The sequence below is a fragment of the Onychostoma macrolepis genome, chromosome 11 (genome assembly GCF_012432095.1).
Source record: "Onychostoma macrolepis isolate SWU-2019 chromosome 11, ASM1243209v1, whole genome shotgun sequence".
Lineage (NCBI taxonomy): Eukaryota > Metazoa > Chordata > Actinopteri > Cypriniformes > Cyprinidae > Onychostoma > Onychostoma macrolepis.
The window spans coordinates 26,394,707-26,414,842 of record NC_081165.1 but is presented as its reverse complement, the minus strand read 5'-3'; the positions used below and the strand labels follow the sequence as shown (position 1 = coordinate 26,414,842).

At 31.3% G+C, this 20,136-nt stretch overlaps 1 protein-coding gene across 1 annotated transcript in view; it reads right to left on the bottom strand.

The window, feature by feature from the left end:
* The window catches only part of il17rd (interleukin 17 receptor D), a 47,294-nt gene that overhangs the window by 19,030 nt on the left and 8,128 nt on the right, over window positions 1-20,136 (bottom strand). The gene's annotated exons all lie outside the window — the stretch shown is intronic.

Here is a 20,136-nt window from a genome sequence, read left to right as displayed (position 1 = left end):
TTATTTTCGAAACCAAGATCTTCAAGGAAATCCATAATTAGGCTAAATATAAATCATAGAAAACTAGAAAAAAGCTGAATTAATTTATTATTTATTTTTTATATATACACACATTGAGACCCTGGACCACAAAACCAGTCTTAAGTCGCTGGGGTATATTCGTAGCAATAGCCAAAAATACATTGTATGGGTCAAAATTATAGATTTTTCTTTTATGCCAAAAATCATTAGGATATTAAGTAAAGATCATATTCCATGAAGATATTTTGTAAATTTACTACTGTAAATATATCAAAACTTCGTTTTTGATTAGTAATATGCATTGCTAAGAACTTCATTTGGACAACTTTAAAGGCGATTTTCTCAATATTTTGATTTTTTTGCACCCTCAGATTCCAGATTTTCAAATAGTTGTATCTCAGCCAAATATTGATCATTGATGTATCAAACCACACATCAATGAAAAGCTTATTTATTCAGCTTTCAGATGATGTATAAATCTCAATTTCGAAAAATTGACACTTAAGACTGGTTTTGTGGTCCAGGGTCACATATATAAAATAACTAGATTTTATTGTCACCATGTAAATGTTTTTAATATTATTTATATACTATTTTTATTAATATTTTGATCTTAAAAAAGCTGAATAAATGTATATCTTTTTTATATATTTCTTTTTTTTTAATTATTATTATTATTATTTTAGATTTCCAGTAATTTTGTTAGGTTTGTTTCCTTTTTTTTATATTACTATTTAGATTTCATTTATTTTTATTTCAGTTTTAGTTTTTATTTATTTCCAGCTAGTAATTTTTGCCCTTCAACTTCAGCTGCCACTTCAAAAATCATTATTACAGTGTATATGAGGCACAAAATGTATATTATATAGGGTTTATAGGATTCAATACAAAAAAGTACTCCAAAGTAATTTTTTTGAACATTTACCATGTTCATACCTAAATACAGTAACTTTTTTGGAAAAAATAATAATGCTAGCCAATGATTTCCTAGTTATTTTTACCCTGCAAAATGAAAGCAAGTCAAAACAACACAAATAAATCTCGAAAGTTGGATCAGCAACTGGATCGACACAAAATGCACCTGTTTGTTTCACTCTGGGAAAGCAATTCTCAATGTTGATCTGTTTTTATCCCGGGTTGGAGCATCTCTACTCCCCCGTTCACCTCATTTTTTTCACCAAACACATAAATCATCCAGAGTTCTCCTGCAAAACGCTCCACTGGAAACCTCAACAACCACATAACCAAAGATAAACATGACAGACGGCTTCTCTGCTGCCAATCCAGTAAATGTCAATGATATTTTGCTTACATTAGAATAAACTATGCAGTTTTGCAGCATGGGAAACTGAAGACTCGCTGCTTTGCATAAATTGCTTGTGGGAAACTGCTGATTAAATGTGGTTTGTAATGGTAAGTGAACAGATCTGTGGGCTTCCTGAACTAAAATTATCCAGCAATTTAGCCAAAGCACTTATAATTAATGCAAACCCATCAGTGAGTTGCTACTAAAACGGTGTGAGTAAACGAGTCCAGCATACGCGCAAGAGTAATCTGTCTTAATGACATCCTCTGCCCCATTTCCACAGGATGTGTACTGATGAGGGCGTGACCTCTTGACCCCGGGTGTCTCGCTGACCCCGTACCTGGACCAGATGTACAACTACAGACAAACAGACAAACACGGTTATTCTAGTGAAAACCTCAACTATTACAAACAATTGTGTTACTTGAAATGAAGCTGAAAAAATTGAAATTGAAATGAATTTTAGATAACAAAAATGCCAAAGACCATAAACTAAAATAAAAAATATATAATAATACTAAAATAGAAAGACCACAGAGGACACCATGAATTAGTACAAATATAAACAAATACAGGTCATTATAGACTATTAGGAACATATAAAAGTAAAAAATAAAAATAAATAATTCTAAATAGTAATTTTTTTTTTTTTTTAAATGACAAAAGCACAAATAATGTGACAAAAAAATTACACAAAGTACAAAAATACTTGCTGAAAATAAATAAAATTGAAAATGGAACTAAAAATAAAATGCAAATAAATTCAGTCTAAATAGTAATTTTAAAAAAAATTAAATTACAAACTGGAAATGGACAAAAAGTTAAACACATGTAACTCCTTTTAATAAGCTAATTTTACTAAAACAAAAATCTGTTTATGTGAAAATAATTTTAAGTACTAAAATTACTTAATTTAAACTGAAATAAAAATAAAAATGAATTAAGCCTAAATTATACTAAAAAATCTAATAAAAATGTCAAAAGCAAATAATTTAACTTACTGAAAATTAAACAAAAAGTTAAATATAAAAACTAAAAATATAAAAATTAAAACTAAAAACTAAAATAAAAACTATAATAATACTAAAATAACACTGAAACATGGATGACACCACAAATAAATAGCATAAAAACTTAAGTTTTCTAACTTAAGGTTCATATTTAATGTTAATGATTTAAACAAACTGCATTAAAGCATTGCACTAAGAATTAAACTTCAGTTTTGCGAGGTCAAACAACACACATTTTCCTTCACTTTTCTCATTTTCCTCTGAAAAACCTACAGTTCCTGCTCAGGAAGTCCAGGAGTATTTGTGGAAAAACAACCTGGACTTTTACTGGGAAAACTCTTCTGGAAGTTTACCGCTGCGGTTAATGAACTGAGGGGAATGAAAGCACAAACTAATTTGGCTCACAGCCCTTGGCCTCTCTTTTAAAATGAGAGATTTTAGGTAGCAAAAGCCATTTACTGCCAGCAGAAGGAGGAGGCGTCAGGCTAATTCCTCATTTAGCAGCAGAATAAAGTGAGAAAGTCTGAACTCCAGAGCGCACTAATGGCTCCTGCCCTGCTGTCCTGGGGTTGTTTTAACACCGAGAGCCCAGCGGGGTCCTGAGGGTCACGGCGGACACACAGACAGCTGCTGCTGCGACTGCTTCACACCTGCAGCTAATCACTTCATCTCTCTGAAAGTGCTCACAAAATATACCAGTGCAACTATCAGCTGCACCAAAAGAGTGTTTGCCAAGTCATGCATCGCTATAACTAATACTCAGAGTTAGTGTTAGTGATTTGAACAAACCATTGCGTGTGACCGTAGACATGCATGCAATCATGCAAGAGGTGTTTTATTACTTTTCACTGCTATGCATTTGGCAGATGCTTTTGTCCAAAGCGACTTGCATTGCATTGCATTCACAGCATTTTATCAGTTCATGATTTCCCTGAGAATCGAACCCATAATCTTAGTCTTAGTGTTGCTAGCGGTATGTTGTACTATTAAAGCTACAGGAAAGTTGCCAGATTTATGAAAAAATAATTAAAAATACCAAAGACTTACTTCAAAGTAACAACACGAGTTTTCACATATATTGTATTATATTATATTATATTATATATATATATATATATATATATATATATTATATTATATTATATTATATTATATTATATTATATTATATTATATATATATATATATATATATATATATATATATATATATATATATATATACACACACACATTACATTACATTACATACATATATATTAGTGGTGGGCGTTATCGGCGTTAATGTGCTGCGTTAACGTGAGACTCTTATCGGGCGATAAAAAAAATATCGCTGTTAATCTATTCTCAAAGTTGGGCTGGGAGCTGGGTCTATACCACGCAAGCTATGAAGACTTTCACCTTGATATTTTAGCGCGGATGTATACCTTGCCGAATTGCACTGTAGGGGGCGAGAACGAGTCTTCCAACCTGTGTGTATGCGTGCTAACATGGATGCAGCTATGAAGCCGCCGGGTTTGCTTCAGGGAAAATTTATTTTTAAGAAGCTTCCCAATGGAAATCGGCAAGTCATTTCTGTCTCTACGTTACATGGTTGCGCTCTCTGTATCGCGCGCACAGCGGAGTTCCACCCCGGTACACACACACACACACACACACACACACACAAACACAAACAAACGTAAGTACACACACACAAGTGAGCACACTCCCACTCCTATTTGTAAATATTAAGCCGCAAAACGTCTATTTAAATATGACTTCTGTGTCTGTGTTAATGTATGGCGCAGACGCACGGGTTTGTTCACTACTCATACAGAAGCGCGCGACGCTTGCGGCGATATTAACTTCTGTCGTCTCACTATGAACAACATCTCCAGAACTGCTCTGAGAATCACTTCATTAGCATTCGAGCGTTTCATTTGAGAAAAACTATCCTCACGGCAACCCGTCAAAATAAAAGTTCGGTTTCACTTGAAGACATTGGGCAGAACGTAATAGGCTACTACTACTAAAACTATTAAAACCTTATCTTTAAGGAATAATCATACAATGTCTTCAATATTATTATCAATATTAAATTCTTGATGACTGCTAGTTGTTTACTACTAGTAGTAAACTTATTCTGATCTACTTTGCAGAATTCAAATGAGCCATTTTAATCTAGATTAATTCCGAAATTACAGTGAGATTAATCTAGATTAAAAAAATTAATCTATGCCCACCACTAATATATATACATATACACACACATACACACATACATACACACACACATAAGTATTTAACGTCATGCAAATTACATTTTTTTATAAATATAACTAGGTTAACATTAAACATTGCATATTACATTAAACATTGGCATTAAATATTGTATACGTTCCCAAAAACACCTTGCACTAACATGTATTAATTTTTAAAATAAATAATAAAAATATAACTAAAATAAAAATGAATATACAGTATAATAAAAACTTCATACCATATCTAATTATACTATATAAAAATTAATAGTTATTAAAGCCAGATGTTTTTTAATGTGCATTTAATTTATTTTTAATTTTTATTTAAATGTCATGTAATATTTTATATAAATACATATATAAAAACTAAAATCTTGCACTAATAGCTATTAATTTAGATTTTAATTTTGTGTATGTATATATAATAAAATTATAATAAAATATAATTGAAAAATGGTTATACATTATAATAAAAATCTACATTACATTTTTCATTTTATATACATATATAAAATTATAATATATATTATATATTATAGTTATTAGAGCTATATAGTTTTTATATAATTTATAAATACATAATAATTAATACAATGAATAAAAAACATTAAATATTATATAAAATATTAATACCATTATCAGTACAAGACATTTTCAGAAACGTATATAAAGTCACGCCAAATTGTCTTCTTCATTATAATTGAACATTTCCTCTGTCTGTGTGAACCAGTGTTTGTGAGGAAGGAAGGAGGTGTACGATGTGGCACTATGCCTCCTAACAAGCCTGTCACACTCTCCTCTACACCTTTTACGACCCCCTGACAGGCCACACACCCCTCCTCTGCTTCCCTTTGTACCCGAGGGCCGTTGGTCCCGCTGAGAGGAGCAGGAGCCTGAAGACCTTCAGCGCTCGCTGTGCTAACGGCCCCAGCAGTCATTTGGCCTCCTAAAACTTCAAATGGACAGTTTGCTGCGACTAGGGCCCATAAACTTGCTGCATCCCATGTGGCAAATGAGCAGAAATGTTGCCCGTGAGGTAAAACAAGCAGGTCAGACGGCGGTCAAACAAGGGTCCCCACGTTTTATTAGGCCTTATTAAGTGATTGTAAAAAGAGGGAAGACTGTGTGCCTTTTGTTTAATGACCGGGGCCATTAAACGCACCGTGGAAATTAAGAGAACACACAATGACCCAAGTCAAAACCAATCTAAAATTACAAAAAATACCATGGTAAAACTGGTACAATACATGGTAAAAAAAAAAAGTACCAAAAAGCATAAAGTTATAACCTTGGACATGGCAGTACCATATTTTTGGTACCACTGTAGTATTATGATATAAAAGTTTGGAGCAGTGTTATTTCAGTATTGTTGAGATACTATACATTTTCTGTTTTAATTTTAATTTTTAGTTCAAGTTTTAGTAATTTTGTAGTGTTTGTCATTTTTAGTAGTTTTCATTCATTTTTTATTTTATTTTATAGTTTTTATTTTATAGTTTAGTCATTTTGCTGTGTTTATCATTTTTATTAATATTTTTAATCTTTTTTTATTTTCTCTTTTCATTTTAGTTAACGTTTTATCAATTTTGTTGTGTACTTTAGTCATTTTGAGCAGTTTTTATTTATTTGATATATGTCTAAATATTTTTTTATTTCAGTATTAGTTTTGGTGTTTTTAATACATACATTTAAACAAAATTAAAATGAAAACTGTTAACATTTATTTTATTTAAAGTAACAGTTTTTTAAATGGTTTTAGTTTTATTTCAAGTTAAATATAAAACCCTGGTTTGGGGTTGCTAAGATGTTTAAATGTTTTTCAAAAGACTCTTCTGTTCATCAAGGCCACATTTATTTGATCCCAAATACAAAACAGTAAAATTGTAATATATTATTACAATTCAAAATAATGTTTTCTATGTGAATATATGTAATTTATTCCTGTGATGAAATTATTACTCCAGCCTTCAGTGTCACACGATCCTTCAGAAATCATTCTAATATGCTGATTTGCTGCTCAAGAAACACTTCTGATTATTATCAATGCTGAAAACAGTTGAGCTGCATCATATTTTTGCAGAAACTGTGATACATTTTGTTTAGCAGAATTCTTTGCTGAAAAGAAAGGTCAAAAGAACAGCATTTATTTGAAATATGTTGTGACATTATAAACATCTTTACTGTCACTTTTGGTCAATTTAATGTGCCCTTTCCAATTTCTTAAAAAAAAAAAAAAAAAACTTAACAGACCCAAAACTTTTGAACAGTACTGCACTAATACATTAAGTGTGTCATGCTACTGCCACAGTAAGGGTTTGACGAACAAGAAAAATGAAGATCAGTTCAAAATTTGCCATTCATCTTTCATCAAACACACACACACACACACACACACCTGGCACGAGCAAAAGAAGCCATTATAGAGATGAGATTTAGTTCAGTATTGTGTGGATCATGAAGTCGAGCGTGTCTGAACAGAGCGGCAGCAGGTGAAGCACTGCGTGTTTCCTGACGAACACCAAAGACCGATCCATCCAGGTGTTCCTCCTTCCACACCAATAATAACAGTAATTATATCATCCAAAACGAGGAAAAACTTCACTGCATGGGAGCTGGGCTCAGGCTTTTATGCATTTATTTCCTTTTATGTTTTTAGTTCATAAAAGACTGACTTCTCATGATGACCATAGAGCAACTGCATTAAGCCTTCTGTATTATACTTGATATGCAAATTACTAATGATCAAACCTGGTCACACACAATCTACTCCATAGTTTAGACTCTTTTTATCCAGTAAAAGCTCTTTTAGTGTGATTGTACAAACGTCAACCTTCAGCTCTTGACTGATTTTGATCAAGTAAACGTCAGAACATCTGCAGTAATATTTCCAGATGAACACTTACTGGACTGAAGCAGCTCGGCTTTACTTGATTCTCCATCAATCATTTTCTAGAAAAATCAGTGCGTCTCAAATCTGATCATCAGGATCTTTTGAGGAGCGTTTGTTTCCAGAAGCTTTACTTTCACTGTTCCTCAGCAGAGGAATGATCTTCACAAGCCTCCAAAACATCTCACATCTTCTGAGGAACCTATTATCTCTCAATGTTTTGATCATTTCAATCTCATCTTACTAAGACATTTATTGGAGATATAGAGTGATAACTGATATTTAGACCATTTCTTGTAAGTAGTCAAGTAGCCGTCTCTTCATGCAGTCTCTTCATCATTTCAGATTTGATGAAGTCAATTATGTTTTCTTTTATTTTACATTTCATTTTACTTGTGTTATGTTTTTACTTTATTTTGTTTTCCATTTAAATGCATTTTATATTTTTTTGTTTTTATTTTAACTTATTTAATTTTTATTTTATATTGCATTTATTTAAATATTTTATTTTATTTTATATTGTATTTATTATTTGTTTTGTTTGCTTCTTATGCATTTATTTATCTTTTACCTTATTTTATTTATTATTAGTTTATTTTTTACTTGGGCTATTTATTTTTATGCTTTTATTTATCATTTGAAAAATTTATAATAATAATTTAATAATGTGACTGCGTTCAGCAAATAAGATGACTGTTTCCTGAAAATGACCCTTTTATAGCTTTCAAAAGCATAAATGAAGTTGTTTTTTTCTTAGACATACTGTTATAAAGATGTTACAAGCTATCAGAATTTCATCAATTTTGTCCATATAAATATCAGAAACTTTATCAAATTGCATGTTTTTGCTCAGTTTGGGCTTCAGAATGACATTTTCTGTATTCTCACTATATCACACTATATCAGCCGTAAAAAGCTGATGTATCAAATATAAAAAAACACATATGCAAACTTTTTTAGACTTTTAGACCTTTTATATTCTGTCTAAAGTTGTCTAATGTGTCAGGCTTTACAGGGTTAATCTGGCAAACTATCTCATTCTGAAATGTTAACTTCTCACAATCCAATCCAATCCAGACACATAATCACACGTTACATAAAGCAAACGATTTGAAGTACCTGGTTTGACTTGTGCTTTGGCATCTAAGCTCACACATGAAGCTAATTTAATGAGAACACTGCCAACTAAGTTACAAGTGTAGATGGTTCTTCTTAAGAACCCAATTAGCTGTAACCCATATGGAGACAACAGCAAACAAGCCAGCAGACCACACTTTTTTTTCTTTTTTTCCCTCAAAGGGCAGCTATTTGTTTGATCCTTCGCTGCTTCAATCTTCTCCCACCCGACTCGGAGGAAATGCATCCCTCTGGGATTTTGCCCCCGCATTGAACAGGAACATGCATGCTATCGGTTTCTATTTGCTGAAGGGGAGAGAGAGCATGATGGGATATCTGACCAGCGATGATCAATCAGAGGGACACTGCTGCTATTCTTTGGTCTGGGATCAGGAAGGGGGTGGATAATGTCTCTAGCCTGAGAACTCACTAAATTACCCAGCGGCGTTTGTTAGGAGTACACATGAAGTTGAGGCGACCTGCATCTCGCTGCTTTCTTTACGGTTTCTCAGAACAGACTGGTAACTCTTTACAAGAAACAAACCACCTCATATGGATCCCAGATGATGCAAATAAACTGCATGAATAAATATCACAAGTGAATGGCAGAAAACAGAGCTTCAGTGAAACCCAATACTAAAACTAGCTGTACGATTTGCTGCAGAGAAAAAAGAAATTGCAATTTCAAAAAAAAAATTTGATTGTAATTTAAAATGCAATTTTTTAAGAGTTACAGGTTTGCTTTTACCTCTTAAACAGCTTAAAAAATTTTAAAAATACATTTCATTTTTTATTCAACTTATTTTTATTTAAATTATTTTATTTCAGCCAGTCACCAAAACATTTTTCATTTTCATATAGTTTAACTTGATGTATTAAAATAAATACAAAATAAAAATGCATATTTAAAAAATAAATAAATAAAAATGCACAAAAAAATAAGATCAATAAATGACAAAAACAAACAACAAAATTCCTAAAAGTTCAACTAAATTATATGAAAACATATATAAAAATGTAAATACTATAATAGTATCTCAATGATACTAAAACAAACCTGGTTCTAACAAATTAAAAATGATGTTTAATTTGCATATATGAAATAATTTATAAAATATAACATATTATAATATTATATATCAAATATAAATTAACTAATTTATAAAATATATATGAACTAATTTATTTTGTTTGTAGGGCTGCACAATTTGGCTAAAAAGTGTGATTAGATACCAATACAGTAATAATAATAATAATAATTATTATTATTATTATTATTATTATTATTATTATTAAAAAAATCTAAAATCATTATAAAAACTTAAAGCATGAAATATTACTATAAGACTTTTTCAAATTACAATACAAATATATATATATATATATATATATATGATCATGTAAAGCAACAATTACTGTGAACCGAGTCGCACTGAGATACTGAAAACACCAGATCATGAGCTGCTCACGTGTAAATGAACACAATGCCACATCACTCTGAAACTCACATATGAAGCCTTTGCAATTTGATAATAACACTAAGCCATAATTACAATTTTGCTTTGGATTAATTGCTCAGCCCTACTAAACCTCTAGACACACTTTAGCAATTTTAGCATTTTTTGCACTTTTTATACTTTTTATGCATAAACTTGAAATGATCTAAACAACCAAAGCAATCAGGCCTACCAGTGCTGTTCACAAATGCAAGATATCAAATGATAATTGCATGCTCCAGACCTCGTGGGCTAAAGGAAGAAGATAAATCCAGTGCAGGAGAGCACTGTTTGAGTTAAAAGGGTTTGAGTCTGCGGCAGTCGCTCTCCATCACTGTGTTTGTCTTACATGCACTTATGATATTGAGCTTCAGATCTGGCTGATCTGCTCTCGGGGGGCTTGTTCCTCTGCGCTGTGAAAACAAACAAAACCCCCGGACCACTTCTCACTGTTTGTCCAACAAATTGCTTGGAATATAAAAGAAACAAAGCAAGATCAGCACCGGCCTGATTTGTACTGTTGTGACGGGGGAAAAATTGCCTTTATTTAACAAAATTCACCCTATTCACTTTAATACATGTTCCTGGTCTTACTGTGAAGGATTTATGTGACATTAACCAATAGCCAAAAACCGATTTAGTCACTGCTTTAGCAAACTCACATTCAGGTTTCATACAGAACAATCGGTAACACTTTACAATAAGGTGTCATTTGTTAACATTAGTTAATGTATTAACTAACATGAACAAACAATGATCAATACATTTAGTACACTATTTATTCATCTTTGTTAACGTTAGTTAATAAAAATACAGTTGTTCATTGTTAGTTCACAGTGCATGAACTAATGTTAACAAACGCAACTTGAGATTTTAATGATGCATTAGTAAATGCTGAAATTAACATTAACTAAGATTAATAAATGCTGTAGAAGTATTATTCATTCTTAGTTCATGTTAACTAATGTTGTTAACTAATGAACCTTATTGTAAAGTGTTACCGAACAATCCAATAAATATCTATCTAATGGATGATATAAAGTCCTGTCTTGCAAAAGTGTGTGAAGGAATTAAAATCTAATAATTGGTTTATTGTGTACATTTGGACATTATAAATCATTTTAATTTTATATATATATATATGTATTGTAATTTGAAAGTCTTATAGTAATATTTCATGCTTTAAGTTTTTATAATGATTTTAGATTTTTTTATAATAATAATAATAATTATTATTATTATTATTACTCATATTGGTATCTAATCACACTTTTTAGCCAAATTGTGCAGCCCTACAAACAATTATAATGCAATCTCATAATTACATTATTTTAATTACAAAATTACTATTTCAAATGCATATACGTATATATATATATATATATATATATATTATGTCTTTACTTGGCAATAAAAAGTCTGTTAAATATCTAACAATTATATTTGTTATATCTAACAAATAATAATTTGAAGTTGTATTTACAAATGTATATATTTTTTAAAAACTATATATTTTAGTATAGATAGATAGATAAACTGTCATTTGGTTGTAAAAAAAAAAAATTTCACACATACATATATATATATATATATATATATATATATATATATATGGAGTATAAATCTCATGTTAGACAGAAAGTACAACAAATTCACATCTCCTCCTTGAGAAAACCACTTGAATCAGCGAAATCTCTTCCCCCAATGTCCAAACAGAGGAAACAGGCACCTTTTTGCATTTGATTTAACAAATCTGACCGCAGCCGATCTGAGCGGAGCCCGAACACACGCTTCTCATTTCCTCAGCATGTGTCTCCAATTTCATATTCCAAAAAGAGTCATTTTCTAGGACAATCAACTTTGTGTTTGCGATCGGGTCCTCTTGTTATTAATCTCTTTTATATGCAACTTTCATGTCTCACCAAAAACACAAAACAAATCAGTGATGGGACGCTTGACTTCGCAAAGGCCTTTGTTTGTCTTGAGGAAACTGTTTACCATGGGAGAGTGATGGTGTCAACATATTTACAATATTTAACATGAAATATAATACAAATTAGTCATGAATCAGTCTAACTTGCATACAAACGTTTTGACATCAAAAACAAACAGATTGGGTTTCTTTCCGGCTGCAGGCCCATAGGTGCAGGTGATCATGTGGCATTAATGAGCAGGTATCAGCTTTCTTCACCGGTGTAATTACGGTCATTATAGAGCACGTCTGCAACGCAACAGCAGCTACAAACATCCTGACGCTCAGACGCAACTTCAGATATGAGAGCGACTAAAGGAGATCCTAAAGGATCTGGGGTATATTTGTAGCAATAGCCAACAATACATTGTATGGGTCAATATTATCGATTTTTCTTTTATGCCAAAAATCATTAGTATATTAAGTAAAGATCATGTTCCATGAAGATATTTTGTAAATTTCCTACCGTAAATATATCAAAACATAATTTTTGATTAGTAATATGCATAAAGAACTTCATTTGGACAACTTTAAAGGCCATTTTCTCAATATTTTGATATTTTGCACCTCAGATTCCAGATTTTCAAATAGTTGTATCTCAGCCAAATAGTGTCTGATCCTAACAAACCACACATCAATGGAAAGATTATTTATTCAGCTTTCAGATGGTGTATAAATCTCAATTTTAAAAACTTGACCCTTATGACTGGTTTTGTGGTCCAGGGTTACATATGATTTCTGAAGGAGTAATGATGCTGAAAATTCAGCTTTGCATCACAGGAATAAATTACTTTTTACATTATATTTAAATAGAAAACTGTTATTTTAAATTGCGATAATATTTCATTTCACAATATTACTGTATAAGTTATGCCTTGGCAAGCATAACAGACTAATTTTTGAAAAATTATTCCCAACTTTGACCTATGTATTTATACTAGGCAAATGTTTGGAATAATTATTAATTAGTATTAATAATATTAATTATTATTATTTATACAAATATTTTGTTTTATATACATTTTTTTATATTTTTTAAATTTATATACATTTTATTTATTAATTAATTTATTTATTTGTAAATATTTTATTTATTTATTTGATTTATTATAGATAGATAGACAGAAAGACAGATTGGCTAAATGGATAGATAAGCTAAATGAGTGCTTTTGATCATGTAACTAAAGAAAGACAGTCATATTTCCCGGTTTTACACACGTCAGCTCCAGCACTGCTGTCAAAACAAGACAAAAGACAAAACAAACAACACTACATACTACACTGAATTTGTTCCGATCAAGCACCTAAAACATCGGTCTCTCAGCCCAAAGAGGAACCGGATGGGCAGGTCAGCGAGGAGCATCTGATGAAGGGTCTTTGTGGCATTCGGTCAAACGCTGGAGGGCTTCAGTCTGCTCTCCTTAATGTCTTTCCTGTCTTTCTAGCCCCTTCTGTCACAAAAACGCTCCCATATGCCATTACATGCGCTCTGAGGAACTTCAGCAGCTCATTTACGTAAACACAGTGCAGTCGAGGTGCTCTCTTGATCTCATTTGAGCGAACATCGCCGCTTTTAGTAGGGAATTTATCACAGGACGGGTGAAGAATGCTATAACTAGTCTCAGAGTTCATGTAGATCACGCTCAGCTTCCTCTCTAGTGATGGGTTTTCCAGTCCTAAAACGTCTAGGTAGAGCTTAACTCAACCCACTGATCCAGGACCAGCCTTTTCTATCAAAAAAAACAATGTCTGAAGACAGAAGGCATGAAAAGTGGTCAACATGTGCACGGGAACCTGGGAAGCTCTGGCCTCTGAACCCTGGGAACCATCATAAATTGATTTCTGAACTTGTGCACGGTTGACCTTCAGCGCCGTTCAACACGTGGCAAAGGTCAAAGCTTCACGAACATCTGCTGGATTCATAACTGCAGCAAAACTAAATATGAAACATAAATGATTTCTCAACCATAACGAATAAAACGTGTGTTCTGTTAATGAGAAACAACATACTGTGATTATGTTTCTGAGAGTCCCAAGTTTGAAGACAAATCCTTTTATAATACAACTTAAATGTTGGTCTGTTTTTGCACAGAAATACTGTACGTCTTGGATTATACTTGGAATATAGCAAACAAGTGAAACAGGCTAATGAGTGTGTTGTCAAACGATTAATCGCGATTAATCGCATCCAAAATAAAAGTTTTTGTTTGCATAATATATGTGTGTGGTCTGTGTATATTTATTATGTATATATAAATACACACACATACAATATATATTTTGAAAATATTTACATGTCTATATTTATATTGATATAATTTATATTATAAATATATCTATTTAATGTATAAAAATTAAATTTTTCTGAATTATATACATGCATGTGTGTGTATTTATATATACATAATAAATACACAAAAACTTTTATTTTGGATTCGATTAATCACGATTAATCGTTTGACAGCACTACTTTTTTTGGAGCTCATTGTATGCTTTTGTGTTAAAAGAGCAGCATGAACGTCCTAATCATCTTCATGAGTAAATTATGATATATTATTTATTCATGAATAAAATATTCCTTTCATGGAGTAAACAAAAATCATATTCTTAAGTTAGTTTTAGGATCCAAATCAACTAAAAGTCACATCTGGCTAATTTTTTGCTGTATAGATCAGGGTTTCCTAAACTGGGGTTCATGAGAATTGAAAAGCTAACAGTTAATTTAACAAAAAATGAAAATAAATCATTTTAAAGTAATTAAGATAAAACACTTACTAAATATTTATAAATCATTATGTAAAATAAAATGTTGAAATGAAATTATCAAAAAGAAATCATAAAAAAAAAATTATTTTTAAAGAACAATAAAACAAAACTTTTACAAAATATTTATAAAATCATAAAGGACAATTAAAATAATTTGAAATCTACATTATCAAAATGAAACCATAAAAATGTAAAGTTTAAATAATTTAAAACATTTAAATAATTCTGATAAAACATTAATGAAATATTTATAAAATCATAAAATTTTAAATTAAAATATTTTCAAATTATTAAAAATTCATAATATTCTTAAAAATGTAATATTATATATAAATATAATATATAAAATAAAACAATTAAAATGTTGAAATAAGATGAAATAAGAGCTAAAGAGAACAAAATATTAATGAAATCATAATTTAAAATTAAAATGTAAAATTAAAAAAAAAAGGTTAAATATAAGATTAAAAGAAATCATATATATAATCTTAAATAATCCAAATAAAATACTGACTAAAAAGATTAAATATTATATTTGTTTACCTGCATGTCATGTGACCATTAACCAACATCAGAAAACTGTGAACCAGTGAATGTGTTTTTAATTTACTGAAATATTAACTTAAAATCTCAGGTGTACTTTGAGTAAATATTTCAATTCAAAGTTGCTTGGCAGACAAAAGTGTTTGGGAATCCCTACAATACAAAAAAAAAAAAAAAAAAAGATTTTCATGTCAGCAAGGCATCCACTTTAACTAGTAAAAGATCTTTGTTGTTTGTATTCTTCCTCCTTTGTTGTCATCTTGTTTTTATAATCACTTGCAATTCACATTACTAAATAAAGGATGTAAACACAGCAGGCAGAAACTCCCAGAAACGAGTCCAGACACGCTTTCAGAAGCCCAACAGCATGAGAGAAACCGATCCTCAAAAAAAGCCCTTTCATTTCCACTTCTATAGCCTGGATTAATAGTTGGAGCTGATAAAACAGTCACTGTGCATCCGCCCTGCAAGAACAAACAGCCACACAACACACACAGAGAAAAGAGACCAGAAGACATGGACAAGAATGAACCGCCGGATGACATTCACAAACAATGGACGTCTTGACGGGGGGTCAGAGGGCTTGTGGGATTTGAAGTTTTGGGTTTCATGAGTTAAGAATGCACCGCTGCCCACGGCCTTCCAGAAACGCACGACCATGAAGAAGAGGAAGAGAAGGGAAGATCATCTCGCGCTCTAATGGAAAACACAGAGGCGGTGCCAAGAAGGACGGATGAGACACAAGAGAGCAGAACACATGCTGACTAACCCTTCAGCCCGAGGCGCAGGGCCCCTCATAATGAAGCTGCTTTTGAGAGTCACCAGAGCCGATGTTTAAAGCTTGAAATACAGTGAACGCAGGAGCTTCTAGCAATCCAGCTGCTCGAGGTTGTTGCATTTGTTTTGTGCCTTTCACTTTTTAGAAAACATCTACGCATGAACTCTTAAATTAACGCATGGGATAACTATCATTCTATACACATAGAAAATATATATTATATATTTTTTTTACTTAATATTTTTTAATTATTTATAATTATTTATATATTATTCTTATATATTACATATATATAAATATATAATAATTATATAATATATAAACTAGTAATTCTAATTAATTTAATACATATTTAACTGTTTAGTTATTTTATTTATTATTATTTATTAAATGTTACTAAATAATTACATAAAATAATTTTATATACAGGTGCTGGTCATATAATTAGAATATCATCAAAAAGTTGATTTATTTCACTAATTCCATTCAAAACGTGAAACTTGTATATTATATTAATTCATTACACACACACTGATATATTTCAAATGTTTATTTCTTTTAATTTTGATGATTATAACTGACAACTAAGGAAAATCCCAAATTCCGTATCTCAGAAAATTAGAATATTGTGAAAAGGTTCAATATTGAAGACACCTGGTGCCACACTCTAATCAGCTAATTAACTCAAAACACCTGCAAAGGCCTTTAAATGGTCTCTCAGTCTAGTTCTGTAGGCTACACAATCATGGGGAAGACTGCTGACTTGACAGTTGTCCAAAAGACGACCATTGACACGTTGCACAAGGAGGGCAAGACACAAAAGGTCATTGCAAAAGAGGCTGGCTATTCACAGAGCTCTGTGTCCAAGCACATTAATAGAGAGGCGAAGGGAAGGAAAAGATGTGGTAGAAAAAAAAGTGTACAAGCAACAGAGATAACCGCACCCTGGAGAGGATTGTGAAACAAAACCCATTAAAAAATGTGGGGGAGATTCACAAAGAGTGGACTGCAGCTGGAGTCAGTGCTTCAAGAACCACTACGCACAGACGTATGCAAGACATAGGTTTCAGCTGTCGCATTCCTTGTGTCAAGCACTCTTGAACAACAGACAGCGTCTCGCCTGGGCTAAAGACAAAGAAGACTGGACTGCTGCTGAGTGGTCCAAAGTTATGTTCTCTGATGAAAGTAAATTTAGCATTTCCTTTGGAAATCAAGGTCCCAGAGTCTGGAGGAAGAGTGGAGAGGCACACAATCCACGTTGCTTGAGGTCCAGTGTAAAGTTTCCACAGTCAGTGATGGTTTAGGGTGCAATGTCATCTGCTGGTGTTGGTCCACTGTGTTTTCTGAGGTCCAAGGTCAACGCAGCCGTATACCAGGAAGTTTTAGAGCACTTCATGCTTCCTGCTGCTGACCAACTTTATGGAGATGCAGATTTCATTTTCCAACAGGACTTGGCACCTGCACACAGTGCCAAAGCAACCAGTATCTGGTTTAAGGACCATGGTATCCCTGTTCTTAATTGGCCAGCAAACTCGCTTGACCTTAACCCCATAGAATATCTATGGGGTATTGTGAAAAAGAAAATGCGATATGCCAGACCCAACAATGCAGAAGAGCTGAAGGCCACTATCAGAGCAACCTGGGCTCTCATAACACCTGAGCAGTGCCACAGACTGATCGACTCCATGCCACGCCGCATTGCTGCAGTAATTCAGGCAAAAGGAGCCCCAACTAAGTATTGAGTGCTGTACATGCTCATACTTTTCATGTTCATACTTTTCAGTTGGCCAAGATTTCTAAAAATCCTTTCTTTGTATTGGTCTTAAGTAATATTCTAATTTTCTGAGATACTGAATTTGGGATTTTCCTTAGTTATCAGTTATAATCATCAAAATTAAAAGAAATAAACATTTGAAATATATCAGTCTGTGTGTAATGAATGAATATAATATACAAGTTTCACTTTTGAATGGAATTAGTGAAATAAATCAACTTTTGATGATATTCTTATTATATGACCAGCACCTGTGTATATATATATATATATATATATATATATATATATATATATATATATATATATATAAAATTAATTAATTTATAAGTATTTAATGTATATATCGATTTAATTATGTATATTATATTTATTTATACATGTATTTTATATATATATATATATATATATATATATATATATATATATATATATATATATATATATATATATATATATATATATGTGCATTCATAATTTTAAAAACATTAAAATAAAATAAACAATTAAACCTTAGAATCAAATTTAATGCATTTTGATTAAAGATTACACAGAAAAACTATGAACTGTCATTAATTTAATTTATTTCGCTTTTTGAAAAAATATCTGTGCATGAACTCTTACTTATCGTACTTAAGTAGAATAATTCAGTCAAAATGAAATTGTTTACAACCTATTTCATGTCTGCTGAAAGTAAAATCACTTTAAAAATGATTTAAAAAAAAAAATAAATGTAAAGACTACAAACACTTTGATTCTTTGGAGCAACATACACCAATGAATCAAGCACCTCAAAACATAAAGGCTCTTTATTGGCATTGATGATTCCATGGAGAACCTTTAACATGGAACTTTTCAGAAAACAAAAGGTTCTTTTGTGTGGAAAAAGTTTCTTTAGAAATTTTAAAGAACTGGTCTGTGAATGGTTCCTTGAGGAACCTAAAATGGTTCCTCTATTGCATTGCTGCAAAAAAAAAAAAAAAAAAAAAAATCGCAGTGTAGCCTATATGAAAAAAAGTGTATAATGATGTGTAACAAGTAAGTAAATAGAGTCATTTTTTGACTTGGAATCTAATATTTGCGTCAACCTAATGTCCTTTACTTCAACTTCATAACTTCAGGACACTCTGGACTTCATTACAGATTTAAAAAAAAAAAAAAAAGATCAGCGATAACAAATACAAAGCTGTGGTTTTGATCCAAGCACCCACAAACTGGCAACATAAAGATGCCTCCACCCCAGAGCATGCTTCACCCTGCAAACAACAGACACTGTATAATCTCAAATCATTGCCTGAAACCTACAGGCAGGAAGCTGCTCTGTACCAGATCCTTGATTAGGCCAGAGCAAAAACCAGCTAATTGATTGTAATGACTTCAGTCTGTGGGGCGGCAGGGAGAAAGAGGAAGGGCTGGTATGACCGCAGATCACAGACTCGGGTTACAGCCCTCGGGGTCGCCAGAGCATCGCCAACTCTATGAGGTTAAAGTGCGAGCTCAAATAGCATAAATAAATGTTCAGATTTGTTCTGCATTAGGTTTAGGAGACATATTACAAATAATTGTGTTTTGCATGGTTAATTCTCAGCATTTTATTCATTTAATGGTCGATTCTGAATAGAAGTGGGCGGCATGACAGCATATATGATGGCAGAAATGCTAGAGATTGGTACAGATTTAGCTATAAAGAGTATATTCACCTTAGTATATTCATAAAATTATTTTATAATTATTATTTTATATATTTAATTATATATTATGCATTTTAATAAATAATTACACAAATATATAAATAAAATAATAAGCACTGAAGCTCATTATAAAAAAATCATGATTTTGTATAATTTATCAAATAAGTATATATAATTAAATACTTAAATATATAACAAGTAAATCGTTAAATATTATTAAATTAATTAAATAATTATTCAATATTATATTCAATTTTCATAATTATTAATTAATTTATATATATATATATATATATATATATATATATAAATATAAATTGTAGTACATATAATTACTTAGAATTAATTATATATAAATAATTATGCAAATAATATAATTAATTATATTATTAGTTATTAATTTATATGATATTTTATAATATATCATATTATAAATTAATAACCATAACCGTTTGTGATTGATTGATTGATTGATTAATTGATTGATTGATAAATAAATAAATAAATAAATAAAGTAAGTAAGTAAGTAAATAAA